This window comes from Danio rerio, chromosome 3 (genome assembly GCF_049306965.1).
Source record: "Danio rerio strain Tuebingen ecotype United States chromosome 3, GRCz12tu, whole genome shotgun sequence".
In the NCBI taxonomy this organism is placed as follows: Eukaryota; Metazoa; Chordata; class Actinopteri; order Cypriniformes; family Danionidae; genus Danio; species Danio rerio.
In genome coordinates, this window is record NC_133178.1 from 57,537,074 (window position 1) to 57,556,921 (window position 19,848).

The window sequence follows — 19,848 nt, forward strand, 5'->3', positions numbered from 1 at the left end:
TCAAAATGCGAGCGGTGAATGAGGATCTCCTTGGGCAAAAATAAGTAAATAACGATAAAACGTAAAGTACAGACAATTTCAATGTGGTCATGTCATTTACCCATTAACATTTTCTGCTTGTTACCAAACTATGTCATAGCTGAGGAGGCAATTCAATCATAACTTAACATTAAAACAGCTATCATGAAATTATTTATCAATATGTGACTCTTTTTGGATTCTCGGAGGGTATAGAAATTAAGAAGGTACAAAAGGAAATATGTTAGAATCATTGTTTTTGTTTATTCATTCATTCATTTTCTTGTCGGCTTAGTCCCTTTATTAATCCGGGTCGCTACAGCGGAATGAACCGCTAACTTCTCCAGCAAGTTTTTACGCAGCGGATGCCCTTCCAGCCGCAACCCATCTCTGGGAAACATCCACACACATTCACACACACACACTCATACACTACGGACAATTTAGCCTACACATTTATCCTGTACTGCATGTCTTTGGACTGTGGGGGAAACTGGAGCAACCTAAGGAAACCCACGCGAACGCAGGGAGAACATGCAAACTCCACACAGAAACGCCAACTAAGCCGAGGTTCGAACCAGCGACCTTCTTGCTGTGAGGCGACAGCTCTACCTACTGCGCCACTGCCTCGCCTGTTTTTTGTGTACATCCCTCAAAATGGGTCTATAGGAACTGTATTATTCATTCAAGTTTACATTCTACAAATAAAGCTAATTAATTATTTAAAAAAAAACATATAATAATGGATTTTTATAAAACCTCTAGTAAAAAAAAAACATATTTATTAATAGATCCAACTCTTAAACCTTATATGCTTTTTCTAGCATTTTTTGTAAGATTTTTCATTTTCGATATTCATGCTTAAATGATTTTCACTGGTGATGAGCTAAGTGAATGTTAAAAATGACTACCTGGTAGTCAAGGCGCTTAATGAAAAACAGAAGTACCCCGGTACACAAGGTGGCACTGCTCAATTAGACTAGCAGCTCCGCATTCATCTTCTTCACCTTTAGAAATTTGTGTTGGGATAGACCATTTTACGCTTGAGTGCCACTAATTCATGTTTTACGTTAACTTCAGAAGCTCATTGTATGTGAACAAATGCACCAATCTCATTGGTGGGTCAGTTTTTAATGTGATGCATCAAACCAAAAAAAAATAGTCTATGACAGTGGTTCTTAAACTTCTTTCACCAAGTACCACCTCAGAAAAAATTTTCTCTCCAAGTACCACCATAATCACCGGTATTAAAACCAAGTAGCGTAGTTGGCCAAAATAAGCAGCTACACCACTGCACAGTTCGAAAATGAGGAAGAGTCATATTGATTTAACGAAATTATATTCCATACAAAACATGACGCCGGTCATTCTGAAAAGTCGGCATTCAGAAAAGTTAGGATGTTATAAACTGGATACACCTGGAATACACAAGCGCGTCATGCTGCAGTACTCATTTTCTCTAGTTCTGTGCCAATTAAATTGATTTTTAGCAGCTGATTACGCGATGTACTAAAGTAAACATTTTATGCGTTGTTGGAGTTATTGTACGAATCAAACTCATTACTCAGTGATTCCTCTGCGTACCACTAGAAGTAAGCCTGCGCACCACTAGTGGTACATGTACCGCAGTTTGAGCAAAAAAATAGAGAAAGGAGTTGAACACTTTTATTATATCCATCAAATGATAATAATAAACCAACATCAACCTCTTAATTGAAATTGATAAATCAATTAAAAAGTTATTTATTTGTCTATTTTGAGTACTCAAAATCTTGCGGTGGGACGGTTTTACCAGAAAAAAAAGAGCAACACAGATGATAGCAGCATCTAATGTGCGACACATTTGAAACACAGGTAATAATCAGCTGATAAAATTCACCGAGGAGGCGGAGCATGATTAACCGTCGCGCTGACGTCATCACATCACCGTTGAAATAACCAGCTAACGTTAAGTGACTTGCTATTACTCAAGAATTTACAGAAAACACTATCGCTGTAATTGTATCTCACATAGCGCTCCATATGGACTTCCATGCTCTCTGGCAGCAAATGAAGCGTCTGACAGACATATGAGCCAGCAAAACCACCGAGAGGTTTGTAATAACACTGGACAGGGCGATGAAGCATATGTTATATCAAGTAAACCGGAGCGCATATATGAAGGCTGAAGTCGTAAACGCGGAACATCACACGCGGCTCCACGACATGCCAACGTCTCGTGACTAAAAAAACACCATGCTCAAGTTAAATTCCTGGTATTTAAGCGTTGTACATCCTTTAAATAATTTAGTGTTGATGTACACCAACGACATAATGAATGTATGTTCTTTAAAATTGTGTAAAAGATCCATCGATCTGATCTCACGACGCACCGGTGTTGCATTGGCGTACATTAACATACACACAGGCTGAAAACGAAACGTACAGCAAAATTGATCACCTACCCTTACTCGATTCTCAAGCACTTCGTGAAGAGGGAAAACGAACAGCTGAAGTCTCCAGGACCCTATGAAGAAATGAAATCGAGGGTGTGTATATTTATTTCATTTTGTCCAACGTTAAAGCGGCGCAAGAAAATAAACAGCTGCAGATGTCAAAGTCTCTCCGTCTTGAGGCTCTCGCTGATAAAATCCAATGTTAAGACATCGCAGAGCAGTTCATAAGATTGTCCCCACGCAGAAGCGAGTACATTCCCACGCGCGCACGACACACACACACCGAGCAGAAGCGATCGGCTCAGTGTAAGTTAGTTGTGGTCTGCCGGTAATTCAGTTTCACAAACACGGAGCCCCGCCCGTGTCGACAGAGAGTCGGTCAAGTGCGTGGCCGATTGGTGCGCGTACACACACTGGGAGGCGCAGAGACTCGTACAGCGTATGTGTGTGTGTGAGTGTGCTTCCATGCCCATGACTAAGCAGCCAAGTGTTCGGCGTGCGTTGTAAAACAGAAGACACCCGAGTTTGTGTTAAAGACTGTTATTACAGCATGAAACTAGTTGTTTGGTTGATGTATGAATTTAATATTAACAGACAGTCCGATGTGTTGACTGCTGTTGTTATGGAAATGTGTTTAGATAAGGGGGTGTGGATGAGCACGTGATTAGAAGTTCAGACCTCAAGACATTTTTTTTCGTTTTTTTTCTGTTTTAAAGAGCAGTTTATTTTATTGAATATTACCATAGTGATGCTATTTCCATACCTGTCAACATTGGGATGTGAAAATAAGGGATATGCCCATCATAATAAGGGATTCCCCCAACAATCAATTTTGAAATAAAACAGACACGCACAAGAAATGTGCATACGCCAGGCAAGAAGTTGGCGTGGAACAACGCACATTCTCACGTTCATTTCATCGTTAGTAAGTCCAAATGTGAGCGATTCTGAGCGTGAAACCTGGCGTACACAAAGTTTTTGTGCGTACGCAGCGTTGAAACATGAGGCCCCTGGTCAGCAGGGTTTGGCTTACTAACAGTTTTTTTTTTTTTGCGTACAGACGTCTGTGACAGTGGTTTTTCACTGTGCTGATGCTTTATGTGCATCGTATTCTGTGTTCTGTTAGTAAACGTCTTTTAGCAGTATTTGCACACGGTTTGTGTTTGTCTGGCGCACTTTACCGCTGGCATTATAGCTGCTGCCCCAGTTCTTGCTCGCTGCTGGTGTGCAGGTAAAGCGAGTTTGCGCCTTTAAACACAGTGACCCCTCTGTTAAACATAATCATTGCGATTCATTCAACATTTCTACCGGTTTGAATTGTCACTTATTTTTATCGATTTTCAACCACACAATCACAGCTAACACATTGCATGTTTTATGTTGTTCGCCCGCAGGACAGTAATCCACCTCTGTTTTCACGTTTTGATTTGAATGGAATTTCCTCATGTAAAATACTTAGTTCCCCATTTGGTGTGAACCTACTGTACCATAAAAGTGTCATTATCACCACCTGTTGGTTTGGCGTAACATGCATCACAGTGCATTTTTATGTGGACAGAGATTTTCTTTGAAAAACAAAAGCAGGGAAAACCGAATTTATAAATATACCCGTGTATGTGTGGATGTGACTTCAAGCAGCTACTTAAAACTGTGTGCTTTATTCATTCATTCATTCATTTTCTTGTCGGCTTAGACACTTTATTAATGCGGGGTTGCCACAGCGTAATGAACCGCCAACTTATCCAGCACATTTTCACGCAGCGGATGCCCCTCCAGAAACGCCTGAGCCAAGGATTGAACCAGCGACCTTCTTGCTGTGAGGCGACAGCACTACCTACTGCGTCACCCTCGTGCTTTATATGAGACAGAATATGTAAATATTTTTTTGTTTGGGGTGAATGAAATATGGCTGTACATCAGTTAAACATGGACCTCAGTGAGCACTGTGTGCTGTTTCTGCTGTTTGTACAAAATGCTCTATTTTAAAGAGAGCCAATTATGCAAATTCACTTTTTTTAAAGTGTTTGAACACAGTCGTGGGGCTGCAATGTGTGAAAACAACTAGCTTGTAATGGTACAAATCTACCCACTCATTATTTTATAATCACAACATATAAAGAAACTAGTTGTTTCAGATTTTCTTGTTGTACACATCATCCAAAAAAAAAAAGTCCTATCCATTAGTGTTGATCTCTCCCCATTAACCGAACCGCCATCAGCCAACATAAGAGTCTCCATGGACTCCATCCATCTGAGCAGCTGATGAAACTGTGGTTAAATGTCATATTTAAAGGAAGAATATTTTCATTTATAATGCAAAGTACAGTCAGATTACTTTTCTACTATGCGCTTCTGGTTTAGACATAATTAGCTGGTAATGTCGGGCATTGTGTTTGCATACACACACATACAATGTACATATTGTACAATAAACAGTATACAGTACATACAATTCCCCACTGCACGTAAATGCCTTTATTGCTTGCTGTTTATTTATGTGTGCATGTCTGCATGTGAGATACATGCCACAATTAGCAAGCATGAATTCCAACAAGCCTATTTTCTCTTTACTGTGGGAACTTTCATGTAGGGTAATATATTTGGTAAGCTCTTACACAAAATTCATAACATACAACAGCACAGCTTCTGACAGATTTGGTCTCTGACATTATTGCCGGTGAGAGGCTCACATTTTTCTCCATAGACAGTCAACTGATTTGTTTTATAAACATACAAAAAACTGTTTCTGAAATAATCAGAGTTTTGATTGTTCTCTACCTATTTTGTGCACGTAAACGAAAACATTTTCACAGAGATTGTCCTGTTTTGATATTAAAGAAACAGTTCAACCACAACGTGTCACGTTCAAGAAACCAGTCCGAGATGATTCAGGCTTTATGTCATGGCGCGTTATCTTATTGGAAGTAGCCATCAGAAAATGAGTTCACTGTGATCAAAAAGGAATAGACATGGTCAGAATCAATACTCAGATAGGCTTAGGTGTTCAATTGTATGATGCTCAACTGGTACTAATGGGCCCAAAGTGTGCCAAGAAAATATCCCCCACACCATTACACCACCACCACCAGCCTGAACCATTGATGGATAGCAGGTTGGATCCATGCTCTCATGTTATTGATGCCAAATTCTGACCCTACCATCTGAATGTTGCAGCAGACTTGAGACTCGTCAGACCAGACAATGTTTTTCCAATCTTCTATTGTCAATTTTGGTGAGCCTGTGTGAATTGTAGCCTCAGTTTCCTGTTTTTAGCTGACAGGAGTGGCACCCGGTGTGGTCTTCTGCTGCTGTAGCCCATCTGCCTCAAGGTTCATAGCTTTCAGAGATAATCTTCTCAATACCTTGGTTGTACCGAGTGGTTATATGAATTACGGTTGCCTTTCTATCAGCTGGAACCTGTCTGGCCATTCTCCATCTGGCCATTCTCCATTTTTCGACCATTTTCTCTAAATCCTAGAGATGGTTGTGCATGAAAATCCAACAATCATGCCATGTTTAAGTCCTTTAAATCTCCTTTCTTCCTAATTCTGATGCTCAGTTTGAACTGTAGCAGATTGTCTTGACCATGTCTACATGCCTAAATGCATTGTGTTGCTGCCATGTGAATGACTGATAAGAAATTTGAGCTAATGAGCAGTTGGACTATTGGAGATTTAACTGCGCAAACCCACTGTTGATTTTTTTTGGCTTTGCTTCATATACAATTTTAAAATCGCAGTACAATATTCATTCCATTTCTTTATTTTTTATTTGACAGTCCATTGATGTAATTTACAAGCAAGTCTGGTCCTATCTAGATTCATGTAAAAGTGTAATACATTATTTCTGCAGCAAAATAGCATGTTACACACCTCATTTAACTGAGAGTTTTTCATATTGCACTTACAGCCCTGTGAAAGTTAATGTATCCCCATGCATAGGAGCTTGTCTAATTCGATTATGATATTAAACTACGAAAGCCACCCAGGGACTATAAAATCATGCAAGTGTATAAACTAAAAACTTATCAGCAGGATTTATTACAGTATATTCACACAATCTTCAATGGATTTGGTAAATGATTAATCGCAGGAGCATTAATAAAATCCACAGACACACCAAAGTTGCGACTTTTAATGAGTACTTGTTAACACAAAAAAAGCAAAGAAGAATAACGCAACAAAGAAGTGTTTGCTTGTCCTTGTTTGTCATTTTGGATCTATTCTAAAGTGAGTTCCCGCTTAGTTCCTAAAAAGCAGAGTAAAGCAGAGTTGTCATTAATTTGGGCCACAGGTTCCTGCTTAGAGTGCAGAGTTCAAACTCAGCACAAAGAGACTGCACTGACACGCATAGCATTCCTTTTTCTCATTGGACATTGTTGAGATTCTTCCCGTATTTGCCTTCAGGGACTTTCCAGCGTGGCTGCAAGGCTTGCGTGTTCAGTCATCCTCATGGCCTTATGACCTGATTGTCTGTCCACATAAAATCATGAAAAAAATTTTTCCAATTGTAAATGACATCACAAATATGTATTTTACCAGCATTTATCTTCTGGAACATAAAAACAATACATTTATAATTCTATAAGTGAATTTATCACACATTGTAGTGCTTTTATGAGTATAATTTTTAGTTCCAAACTTAATACATTTGTTAATATTAATTTAATCAAATAATAGCCTCAATTTCCAGCATGAGAACTTTCATATCTGTTTTTGTGCAATATAGTATTCGGAAGCCGGTGAGTGGAAAGATTTATTTGCTGACAGGCTCTGTATTTACATGGTGATGACAAGTGCACGATCCAGGTAGGTTTCTCAGGATATTGCAGTTTGGCATTAGCTTCAATTCCGCTCCTGGCCATAGAAGATTCTCTTTAAGACTTTATCTTTTCTGCCAGATTGTGGCTTTATCCAATGGGAGTATGACCGGTATCAGTGAGTTTATTGACAAACACTAACCCTTAGAGGAGCTGTAGCTTTAAGCCCTGTTTATGCTTGGTATTACAAAGAATTTAGGTTCATCAGATTACAAGTGCCACAGAATTAATTCAGAATTTCTACACTTTGTTTTGGACCTTGAAATGTAAAATACTATCAATTTTCTCATGAAAAAGAGCAGCTTTGACATTCTGCAGAACATTCCGTTTATGTTTTTTTTTTAAAAGATGACGGTAAATCATCATTCTTGGGTGAAATAAGCATTTTAAAATGAAAATAATCCAGACAAAACCCAAATATGCGAGCCCAACACCGCTTATTGTAATATATGAGACTCACGGGGGAACCTCTAATTGCTCTAGCATGGACCAGTAGTAGCGAATAGATTCTAAAATACTCCTATGGGTCACAGAAGAGGCTGAGGAGGAGGGCCGAGAGCAGGACACGGCCTCCGATTAAACTGCACTGTAGCTGGGAGAGCACTCAGGCTCTGCCGAAACCCCATCAATCAGTCACAGATAAAAGACCTAAGCTCAAGACCTGTATTCGACAGAGTTTGACGAGCCATAAAGGATTTCCTCTGGTGTTAACCATCCAGAAAACTGCTGAAGCAAATCTCAGTTCGGAAGAGGTTACATTTTACCGAGGGCAAAAAGAAAGGAGATATAGGAAACGACAACTTGATACTCTTCAGACATCTACATTCAGAGATTGAGAAGAAGGATTATGCATGAGATAAAGTGTTAGTTGGAAAATAGACTAAATCTGGCAGTAACAAAATTGAATTGTCAAATGCATAAAAGCCACCTTTTGGCAAATTCCTGGAACTGAACAAATTAGTAAAACATGTCAGGATGCATGTATCCAGACTTGTTATTCCTTCAGTTCCTGAAATTGAAAAACTCAAATTGGATCAGCTTTGACATGGGCCTTGGGTCATTTTAAATTGCTGTGATGTTTTCTCCATTTCAATAAAAAGAAAACTTTGAGTTAAGCATATGTTTTTGTTAGTTTCCATTAGCACTAGATGCAGTCTAGCCAATTACGTCATCGTTAGATTACAAGTATAAAGTTGGAGTAAACATCTGTATGCGGAATTGAAATGGGCTTCGTCCAAGATTCTTGTGCATCTGGTCAAGTCATCTTATGTGTGGTTTATTTGGTTTTATTTTTTCAAAAAATTACCTCCACTTCAGTGTCAATTTCCAGTTTCAACATCTCTGCTCTCTGTTTACTAATTAATTTAATAAGCAGTTGACATGCAGACAAATGTAATTCACAGATTACTTCTCACTGTATTTGCCATGTTTTGCATATGCAAAGCACTCATTACAGGTTTTCATGCACCTAAAAAGTGTTTACAGTTGTACTTTAGTTTTTTTGGTCTGACCCCAAAAAATAATTTTTATTATAAATTATATATTTTTATAAATATAAATTATAAAAATTATTAGTTCAGTGCTCACACTGTCAAATAAACAGCTAAATCAGGGTTTTGGCATTGTTTGACATGTTGTGTACATGTGATAGTATTGCTTTTATTAGTTAAGAACTCATCAAGAATTTACAAAATGTGGAAAGTCAGAGTTAATTACACACAATAACGCCTATCCAAGTTTTAGGAACAACAAATAATATCTTGACTTCTAGTTAATCATTTGGTATCAGAAGTGGCTTATATGAAAGGCAAAGGCCTCTAGATGACGCTTATTTTACCAAAAAAAATATGTACAAATATATACAAAAGTCTTGTCACTTAACAGAAATAATGTACAGTCTAGAATATAAAGTCATGCTGCAGTGGAGAAAGGATTAATATTGTGTATGACTCCCATGAGCTTGGATGACTCCATCATTACATCTCTGCAATGTCAAATAGTCAAATAACTTATTAATAAAGTCATCTGGAATGGCAAAGAAAGTGTTCTTGCCGGACTCCCAGAGTTCATCAAGATTTTTTGGATTCACCTTCAATGCCTCCTCCATCTTTCACCAGACATGCTCAATAACATTCTTCTCCGGTGACTGGGCTGGCCAATCCTGGAGCACCTTGAACTTCTTTGCTTTCGAGAACTTTGATGTGGCTTTGTTGTATCCTGCTGAAGAATTTACCCTCTCCTGTGGTTTGTAATGTAATGGGCAGCACCAATGTCTTGATACCTTATGCTGTTGATGTTGCCATCCACTCTGCAAATCTCTCGCACACCCCCATACAGAATGTAACCCCAAACCATGATTTTTCCTTCACCAAACTTGACTGATTTCTCTAAGAATCTTGGGTCCATGTGGGTTCCAGTAGGTCTTCTGCAGTATTCGTGATGATTGAGATGCAGTTCAACAGATCATTGGAAAAATCTACCTTCTGCCGCTTTTCCAAATGATCAGCTAGAAGGCAAGTTATTTATTTGTTGCTCTAGGATTGAAGATTTCAGGTAATGTAGTTCTGCTGCAAAGAAATATGTTTCTAAAGTCTGTAATGATCTGTAATTAGCAGAATCGCTACGATGACACCTAAAAATCAGGTATGATGCAGGATTTTTTTTCCTGGTCATATGTGCTTATTTTTGTTAGCGTGGGCCAGAATTAGTTTGTAGTTGTATTTAGAATAATGTTCACATTGTGTTTGTTTGCTGTGCACCAAGGTGTGAAAGGCTCACACTTACTTAATTGAACCACACTAACAGCGTGAATAAATAAATAAAGGGGGTGGATTAACTAAAGCAGTAGCGTAAGGTCAGTGTTCAGTAGCTTAGCTTGAAGCATAATGAAATCATTACATGTCAATCAGTGACTTTTAATCGGCATTACCGTCAAAGATGCTAATTTTTTACTGTTTGTCGATACTTTAATTTTGGTTTTAGGTTATGCAAAACAGATCTGATCACTGTGAGTATAGGAAGGCAAAAGGATCAATTGTTTACCGCAATATCCTGTGAGTCTGTTTTTTCCTCATGTGTCAGGCAGCTCTGCAGTCCCTCAGAGAATCACTGCTGATGCAACAGCCTCTGGTCCACTTCAGCCTCTATTTTTTCCCCTCACACACAACCACCATCAAACCATGTCATTACGGTAAAGCTGCAATCGCACACAAGAACAGGCGTTCACATTCCACATTCACCAGTTTGTCTAACCAAATCTTGTAATACACATTTTTTTTAAATGAGCTCATTGTGAATTCCCAGCAAACTTATGTTTTGCATCTCCGGAACAAGCTAATTTTGTATAGTTTAATAATGAATGTATATTTTCATTTATATAGTTATAAGTTTTCTTGTAGATTTCCCTGATTTTCATTGTAAAGAAACAACGTATACAGGTTTGTGATGTGGGTGAATAAATGTTGACGTTATTCATTTTTAACCTCAGGCATATAAAAACCTATTAGCATCACTGTGAGATTCAAACAGCAGGTTAAAGAAAACATGTCAGTTAAACAGACCTCCTCTTCCTGAGACAGATAAGCACAGGATCGGTAAAGTCCAGACATGTCTTCCTGCTTAATTGCGGCTGTCTAAAGACTGCGGTCAAGGAGGCTGTTATCAGAAGCACAACACAGAAGAGAGGGGTCTTTTGTGTCAGTGCACATACTGTGGTCAGTCGATATAGTGGTTAAATAGTCTTCAGCAGCCACATGTCAGGAGAGGCCCGGAGGAGAAAATTAATTTCGTTCAGCCTCTGAAATAAAACAATTCGGTCATTATTAGGGGCTTTTGCAAGGGGTAGTTAAAGGAACTCAGTAAGAGGAACTAGCCATCGGCTGCCCAATAAATAACCCTTTTCACATGACAAAACATGAAGGGCTCTATTTTGACGGTCCATGCGCAGAGCGCAAAACGCAGGGCGCAAACACTTTCAGGCGTGTCAGAACGCGTTTTTGCTAATTTAAGGATGGGAAAACCTGCTTTGCGCCATGGCGCATGGTCTAAAAGGGTTGAGTTTATTTTCCTAATGAGTTATAGGTGTGTTTTGAGAATAAACCAATTAGAGTCTCATCTCCTATTCCCTTTAAGAGCCAGCTGCATCGCGCCAAGAGCGCATTCGCTATTTACTGGACGCAAAGTAAGTCTAAGAGGAAAAAATGAGCATTTCACTAGCAAACAGTTAACATTTTTTTAACAGAAAACTGTTAAACAGAGCATCTACTGCGTGAGAATGAGAGATAATGTAACTACTTTCACATTCGCTCTTGGATAGGGAAACCTTTACACACAGACATCAATTAGTCTATAAATAAATAATTTTGTTTGTTATGCGCAAGTATTCGTTTCAAAACTATTTCTAAATTCAGTTATAATTTCCAGCAAACAAATAAATGATCAATAATAACAAAATGTGCTCAAAAACCTGAGTTATATCCTAAAACACATGCTGTGCCCCAAATGGTCTAAAACCTGACAGGTGGGCAAATCTAAGCTTGTTTTTAATAAAACAAATATAAATATGGATATAATAAATAATACTGCTAATAATAATAACATTATACAAAAGCAAATTGTTATGAATGAACTGAAAAAGCCTCCCGAGATGAAGAAGACATAAAAGCAGTGATTTTTCATATTTATGTAGGCTAGAAAATAATATGTTTTGTAATATTTTAATCCTTTATATTTATATTCTATATCTATTCTTATTATATCCTATATATATCCTTAATATTTACATTTTTTCATATGTAAAGATATTTGCCTATTGCTCTCTTGTGCGTATTAAGCAGTGTGTAAGCGAGGCGCAACTCTGCGCCGGAGTTTAGACCGGGTTAGTTTTGGTCTAATGAAAAATCTATTATAGTTTCTCAAAATAGCGACGCGCCAGCGGTCCGCCTCAGAACGCCTTCCTTTTTAGACCAGAACACCTATGGGCGCACAAATGAGTGCTAATGCATTTGCTATTTAAACAGCGTAGCGCAACGCCTCAAAACGACTCTGGCGCCAAGCTGAAACTACCAAAAGACTATTGCGCCGCGCCTTGCGCCACACTGCGCCGGGTGTGTGATAGGGCCCGAAATCACCAAAGACGGCAAAAGAACACACATCCTTTACTTAAGTAGAATTACATATACTCACATTTAAAATGACTCTGGTAAAAGTAGAAGTACTGACTACAAGTTTGTACTTTAGTAAAAGTAAAGAAGCACAGTCTCAAAAACGTACAGTTTCAATTACAGTCCAAAGACATTCGTATAGGTGAACAATAGGTAACTAAATTGGCAGTAATGTATAAGTGTGTGTGTAAATGTGAGTGTGTATGGGTGTTTACCAGTACTGGATTGCAGCTGAAGTGGAATCCGCTGTGTTAAAAATATGCTGGAATAATTGGCAGTTCATTCTGCTGTGGCAACCTCTGATAAATCTGGGATGAAGCTGAAGGATAATGAGTGAGGATAGGTAGGTAACTAGTCCTCACATCCTATTGATACATTAATATTAAATAACTGACATTTGCAGTTTTTATGTAAAATGTTTCTTGCCAAATTATATAATTATAGCCTAACATTACTTAATAATGCGGCTTATGTATCATCATCCTGATACAAACTTGCAGCATTCAACATGTAGTTTTTCGGCTGTTAGATCGAAAACATCAGCTGCCATTCATGTTCATACTCTTTAAAGTAGTTCTGTAGGCCCGCCCCATCTATCTTCATAAATAATGTCTTACATTTTACTCTGAATTCTGTTCAAAATATGTAGTTTTTTTTTTTGTTGCTAAAATAAATTCTTATCAAATTTGACTGCAAACTTTTTCTTTTTTTTTTTGTATTAGGCTAAAGCTGCTTATTTCTTCAAAGAGCAGCTCTTATACATAACCCAGAAATAAAGGAAATAAACCGCAGTGCATACATTTTTTATAAAGTGTTTGATTTTTTTGTTACTAAATGTACAAATCTTTACAAAAAGCACTATTTTTCGCAGTATTACATTGAAAGCCTGTGGAGTAGGATCGAAAGTGGACAAAAGACTTGAGCATTTAAACGGCATGCTTTTGAACTGGAATGTGTCTCTGTTGTTGGCCTGAACCAATCGAGCAAAAGGTTTCTTATTACCGTGTAAACAGGGCAGCATCAGTCATGTTAAATTCGTCGACACCTTCACATCTGCGTAGTCATCCCAGTCTTTCTCATAGTAATCTTTATAAACTAGCCCACCTACGATGATAGTCACACACTGTAGCATGCAGGCACGCAATGAGGAAAAATAGACTGCTTGCATCAAAAAGGCACTCATATTATTGCGCAATGACAAGAAATAATATAGATCGCAGCACCAAACACATGAAAACGAAAGTAACGAGCGTGAAAAAAATAAGTAGTGGGGTAAAGTACTGATACCAGAAAAAAATCTACTTAAGTACAGTAACAAAATATTTTATCTTCGTTACTTCCCATCTCTGGAAATTACCAATAAAATTTTGTGATGCAAATGTGGAATATATGAACCCTAATGTGATTTAAAGGCACAACATGCACGACTTGAAGTGTGCTATATGTTTTGCCGACTTATGTAATTTATCCCAAGTGATTAAACGACTGTTCAAAGCCAGAGAAATACAGTAAGCATTTTTTGTGGCATAGAAATTTGCCTGTATTGGAATTTCCAAATTTGTGTGACAATGCACTTTGACACTGAGATGTGATAAACATTGTGACAATGAGATCATATGAAGTGACACTGTAAATTAAAAAAGATTGCTAAACAGGTTGGTATTCACTGCTTTAACTCAACCATGAACATGATTTCTGCAGGAGTGCGATAGGAGACAATGAAGACATGAGACAATGAAATCATCTGTTGAACTGCATCTCAATCATCACAAATACTGGAGAAAACCTACTGGATTCCACATGAACCCAAGATTCTCACAGAAATCAGTCAAGATTGGTGAAGGAAAAATCATGATTTGAGGTTACATTCAGTATGGGTGGCAACATCAACAGCCCGAGGTATCAAAACATTTGTGCTGCCCATTATATTACAAACCACATGAGAGGGTAAGTTCTTCAGCAGGATAGTGCTCCTTCTCATACTTCAGCCTCCACATCAGTTCCTGCAAGCTAAGAAAGACAAGATGCTCCAGGATTGGCCAGCCTAGTCACCAGACATGAACATTATTGAGTATGTCTAGGGTAAGATGGAGGAGGATGTATTAAATATGAATGCAACAAATCTTGATGTTGCATTATTTTTCTTCTGCCACAACTCTGGGAGTCCTGCAAGAACACTTTCTTTGCCATTCCAGATGACTTTATTAATAAGTAATTTGAGTCATTGCAGAGATGTATGGATGCAGTCCTCCAAGCTCATAGGAGTCATACACAATATTAATTCTTTCTCCACTGCACCATAACTTTATATTCTAGACTGTACATTATTTCTGTTAAGTGCCAAGACTTTTGTCTAAGCAAAGTCAGACCTTACTGTCCTAATTAAAGCATTAACAATCAAGGCATAATCATATTTCATTTTGGTAAAATAAGCGTAATCTAGAGGCCTTTGCCTTTAATATAAGCCACTTCTGATACCAAATGATCAACTAGAAGTCAAGATATTATTTGTTGTTCCTAAAACTTGGATAGGCGACAAGACTTTGGTCAGGCAGTGTAGGTCTAGTTTAAAAGAATAAACATAAATTTTACATAAATGAACTTTGAACTGTTTAAAGCAGAACAGACATTGCAGATAAGACTGGTCATGTTCACCTCATATCTCTTCACTTAATGTTTGACCCAACATTCCTGCAATAGCTTTCACCTTGTCTTCCATTAGGAGCCTCCCACTGATGAAGGAATAAGCATGAGCATGTTTGCCAGCTGTTGGAAAGAAGAAAAAAAACACCCTCAGAGTATCCAGAGCTCTCCCTACCGCAGAGCCGTCCCACACCTGACGCCTTCCCACACTTTACCGCCAGAGTCCCTTAAAACATTAATGAGCTTTAAATTACTACAGCTTTAATTAAAGAAATTGAGTTTGACTGAGGATTTGACTATTTCCCAAGAGGGACCTTTCATCCTGCTTCCAGGCTGAAGAGAGCACTGCAAAGCACAGATATCCCACAATGCCAGTTGGTGAGAGTAAGAAAGAATAAACACTATCTTTTGGCAAGATGACCCAAAACAAAGCAGGACTATTACGGCTACTGATACTAAGTAATTTTGCCTCCTGTTTCTTGCAGCTCAATGGAAATGTGTACAGCTGGGTGCAAACAAATGCACAATTGAAAGAAAACACGAAGTCTGCATGTGGAAGTTTTCACACTTGATCATATTAATCTTAAAAGCCGCAGAAATTTCACACCCACTCCATTAATGTGGAGAGCAGACTCTCATTTGTTTGTTCAAAAAGAAAAGATTCAGACTTAAAGGGGTGGTTCAGAATGCAATTTTAAGGCTTGGCTGTGTTTATAAGATGCAAAGCAATGTGTGCTCATGTTTCACTTGAAGGAAATCATGTTATTTTTTCATAAATCTCACTTTGATTATATACATGCTACTCAGCTAAAATGAAAACAACTGATATATTTCCTAGTTCCTCTGAAAGGCCCGCTCTCAAGTGACTCTGATTGGTCATCGTCATAATGTGCTGCGATTCGCGGATCGGCTCCACATCACACCCGTACAGCACGCGCTTTTCTGTTGTGTAAACAATCAGTCAACCTCCTGCCTGCTCTCAAAAATAAAATCTGACAATAGTGTCTGTAACGAGTGAAAATGGGGTGCGGCTACTTCAAGAGACATCACTATTGCGTGTGTCTATGTGTGTGCATGAATGTGTGAACTTTCTGTAATATATCGTGACAGAAAAATAAAGCACAAGATGTGGGATGAGACCTGTGTGAGCCTTGATTTATTTTTCTTCTGCCACACTAATTAGGTGAGCTCTCCTGTATTTTTTTTTTAACTTAATACAGTTGCACGACATCTTTCACATATATCCGGAATATGCAGGTGTAAGTAATATAAATCATCCTCATATCTTTAGCGACTTTATTATCTGAGATGTAAAACGCATGGAAAAGCTGTCTAAAGAGAATCAATGCAAAGTCGCGCACAAACAGAGAGAGACACGAACGCGCAGGAGAAGTGTGTATGTGTGGTGTTTATAGTGGTTTGACTGATAAATATGAATTTGTAGCTAAATCGTATGCGATGCAAAACAGCCTTACCCATTGTTTAAATCGTTGCTACAGCATACCGTTAACGCTTGACACTGCACATGTCATGATCAATTTTAACAAATAAAAACACTTACTGGTTGTAGCTCACAGCTTCTGCTTTGAGGAGATTTTAGTCGAATCCAGCACTGAACTGGGAGAGATTCTGGAGCTGTGTTTTGCCAAATCATGCTTGCTGTGTATTTTATAAATCTATATAACATAATTAATATTGAACTGTAAGCACTTCTGTCTTTGTGTCGTGTCCTTTGGAAGCCCAAATACAGAAACAGACAAAGCTCTGTGGAAACAGCAGCATTTGGACGCATTTTAGCTTCATCTCTGCTATAACGTTACAGCACCTCTGGTCACGGCCCTTAGCTGCGCAGTGTGTGTGCGGTAAACGAACCTTTGTGATCTCACAAGGGCCAAAAGTATTTTTTGTAGCCCCCAAAATTCGTTCATTGTAGGCTTTGCTAAGCTAACTCTGTAAAAACCAAGGTCTCCCTTTGCATTGAACTTTGAGCTTTTTACATTGAAGCGATGTTGATGTTGTTTATGTTCACACAGCTACATTACACATCAGCTAAAATTTAAAATATGATATCATCCTGGACCACCCCTTTAAAGGTGAATTGTGCCAGATGTACACCACTAGCATCTCGTAAGGAATTTTCAGTACAATTTTTGTTGCATGTTGGCGTCCCTACATGTCTAGCATTATCTTATTTTCCCACATTGGCATATTCATCTTTGGAATTTGCAAATTGCAAAGCCACTATGATACAATTATTATTATTTCAAACTAACCAAGTATGCAAGTAATTTTGACAAAAATAAAAGGGACATGATGCAAACTCATCTATTTAAGATATGTTTGCTTACCAGAGTTTAAAAATATTCATTAACATGCTGAGAATGTTTCAAGTTTGGTAGTTTACATTGGTTAAAAAAGACAACTTTGACTTGAAATTTGCAATTCTGAGGAAAAAAGTTTGAATTTCTATGTAAGGCATCTGATAAGAATTCTGTTAATAAAGAAATCAAATCTAAATTGCAAGAACACCTACAGTGTTAACTTGCAGATGTGAGACGGTTCAATCAATGTTCAAACTTATGTCACAATTCAAAGTTATACTGTAGTTTCATCCAGCATTTCACGTAATAACAGTTCGTGTTCGTCATGGCACCATACGAGTGTCACAGAAGGAGATGGAGACCAGAGCTGAGAGTACAAAGACAGTTTATTTAAATGGATGGCAGATAAATGGTATGACCAAGCAAAGTCTATTGCAGCAGAGATCATAAGGACCAGATGATTCGGCGGGACCGAAGGATGAGATGAAGCCAGAGGGATTGGGAACAACCAGACAAGACCAGGAGGGAACCACACTAGGAAAAAGAGACGATGATACTGGAAATAACAGAGAAACAAGACAGTTACAGTAAGTATACTTTTAGAAGGTGCTAGATTTCTTGACTGTGGGAGAGGTTGAGAGGCTTTAGACGAGGCTGGACCCTGAGTGGAGCGAAGTGCTGGGATTTATTGGACTGATGTGATGACGTGCAGGTGCGGTGCTAATTAGAATACAGGTCATGGTGATCTGAGTGATTGTGGTGAATGTGAGTGGTGAGACCCTGGCCTGGCTGTTACAGTAGGCTCGTTTGAGATCCGCCTCGCCAACACATCACAATTGGTGAAGTGTTGTGCCTTACCACTGTCACCACTGGCTTGCTTGGTTTGGGACTTGTGGAGCTGCACATCGATGGATTTGCTCTTCAGTGTTTGGTCTTTCAGAAGTTAAATTACACCACACTGAACTGAACTAAACAGAACTTCAACTCTGAAAACTGGACTAACAGTTTCAGTTTACTAGAACTACTATGTTAAGCTGCTTTGAGACAATTTAGTAAAAGTGCTTTATAAATAGGCGAAGCAGTGGCGCAGTAGGTAGTGCTGTCGCCTCACAGCAAGAAGGTCGCTGGGTTGAACCTCGGCTCAGTTGGTGTTTCTGTGTGGAGTTTGCATGTTCTCCCTACCTTCGTGTGGGTTTCCTCTGGGTGCTCCGGTTTCCCCCACAGTCCAAAGACATGCGGTACAGGTGAATTGGGTAGGCTAAATTGTCCGTAGTGTATGAGTGTGTGTGTGTGGATGTTTCCCAGAGATGGGTTGCGGCTGGAAGGGCATCCGCTGTGTAAAAACTTGCTGGATAAGTTGGCGGTTCATTCCGCTGTGGCGACCTCGGCTTAATAAAGGGATTAAGCCGACAAGAAAATGAATGAATGCTGTATAAATAAAACTGAATTGATTTGAATATCACCTAATCCCCATTTTAAATCATGTTTTTTCTGTTAAATTGTGAGAATCAACTTTATTTTCCAGAGGTGATGGCCATTGATTTGTAAACGTGTTTGTGTATTCAAATGTCTGTCATCAGGTGTTTCATTTAAAACTGTAAGCCACTTTAGTGGCACAGCCAAAGATAAGACAGCACTGAATACATTTCTAGCACTGCAGGGTTTATGTCCTATCTTCCCCCCTGACTTACAAGAGAAGCAGCTTTATTAAACAGAGCATCATTTCAGGACGTTGTGACACAGAAAATACAGCATCTTTATAGCAACTTTCTAAATCAGAAATGAGCCATCAGAAAGGAGTGTCACAGAATCACAAAGCAAAATGTGATGTGTTGAAGAGAGCAACACTTGAATAAGACAGCAAGGAGGTGGTGGAGGGGGAGACAGAAGAAGAGGCAACTTTGTATGAAGGAAAAGCAGCAAAGAAACTATGGAGGCTCTGATTAGTAACGCCTGGATCCACACGTCAGCTGACAAAGATATCAGGTTAAATTTAGCAGGGGTTCTGTGAGGCAAACAGAGCAGAGTATGCCAGAGAAAACAACACTCCCACCGTCTCTATTATATTATCTGACCTCATATTTCAACCACAATATGTTTGAACTTTCTAATAGCCAGAGGCTGGAGTAGCTTTCCTAACACTGCTTAACATTTAAAACCATTTCCATTTTGACACAAAAGGAAGAGCTTTGCCCAGAGGAAATAGCATGGATCTTCCTTTATAAGCAGAATGTCAAGTGTTTTGTTTCTCTGCAGAAGCTCTTTTTCCTCTTATCCATGTCCTGTTAATTGAAGACTTTTGTTTAATTCATGTTCACTGTCATTTATAAACGTCTCTCTTTAAAGAAGGGAAAGAAGATATAATTTATTCACCATATAGTGGCATCCCAAACCTGCATGACTTTCTGTCACTGAACACAAAAGGAAAATTGTATCGGTCATTCTCATAT

At 38.6% G+C, this 19,848-nt stretch overlaps 1 protein-coding gene and 1 long non-coding RNA gene across 5 annotated transcripts in view; both read right to left on the reverse strand.

Annotated features, from left to right (window-relative positions):
* Window positions 1–2,766, reverse strand: part of rhbdf1a (rhomboid 5 homolog 1a (Drosophila)) — a 97,015-nt gene extending 94,249 nt beyond the window's left edge. For 3 of the 4 annotated variants that reach the window (XR_012400654.1, XR_012400653.1, XM_005164335.6), the window contains exon 1: window positions 2,463–2,766. The gene's annotated coding sequence lies outside the window, so the exon portion shown is untranslated. 4 annotated transcript variants of the gene reach the window in all.
* A 2,965-nt stretch (window positions 2,767–5,731) lies between these two features.
* On the reverse strand, window positions 5,732–16,148 carry LOC141381304 (uncharacterized). The gene is made up of 3 exons (XR_012401254.1): window positions 12,650–16,148; window positions 10,315–10,468; window positions 5,732–6,925 (listed from the first exon to the last, which is right to left on the reverse strand). It is a non-coding gene; the product is annotated as an uncharacterized lncRNA (long non-coding RNA).
* Window positions 16,149–19,848: the final 3,700 nt, after the last annotated feature.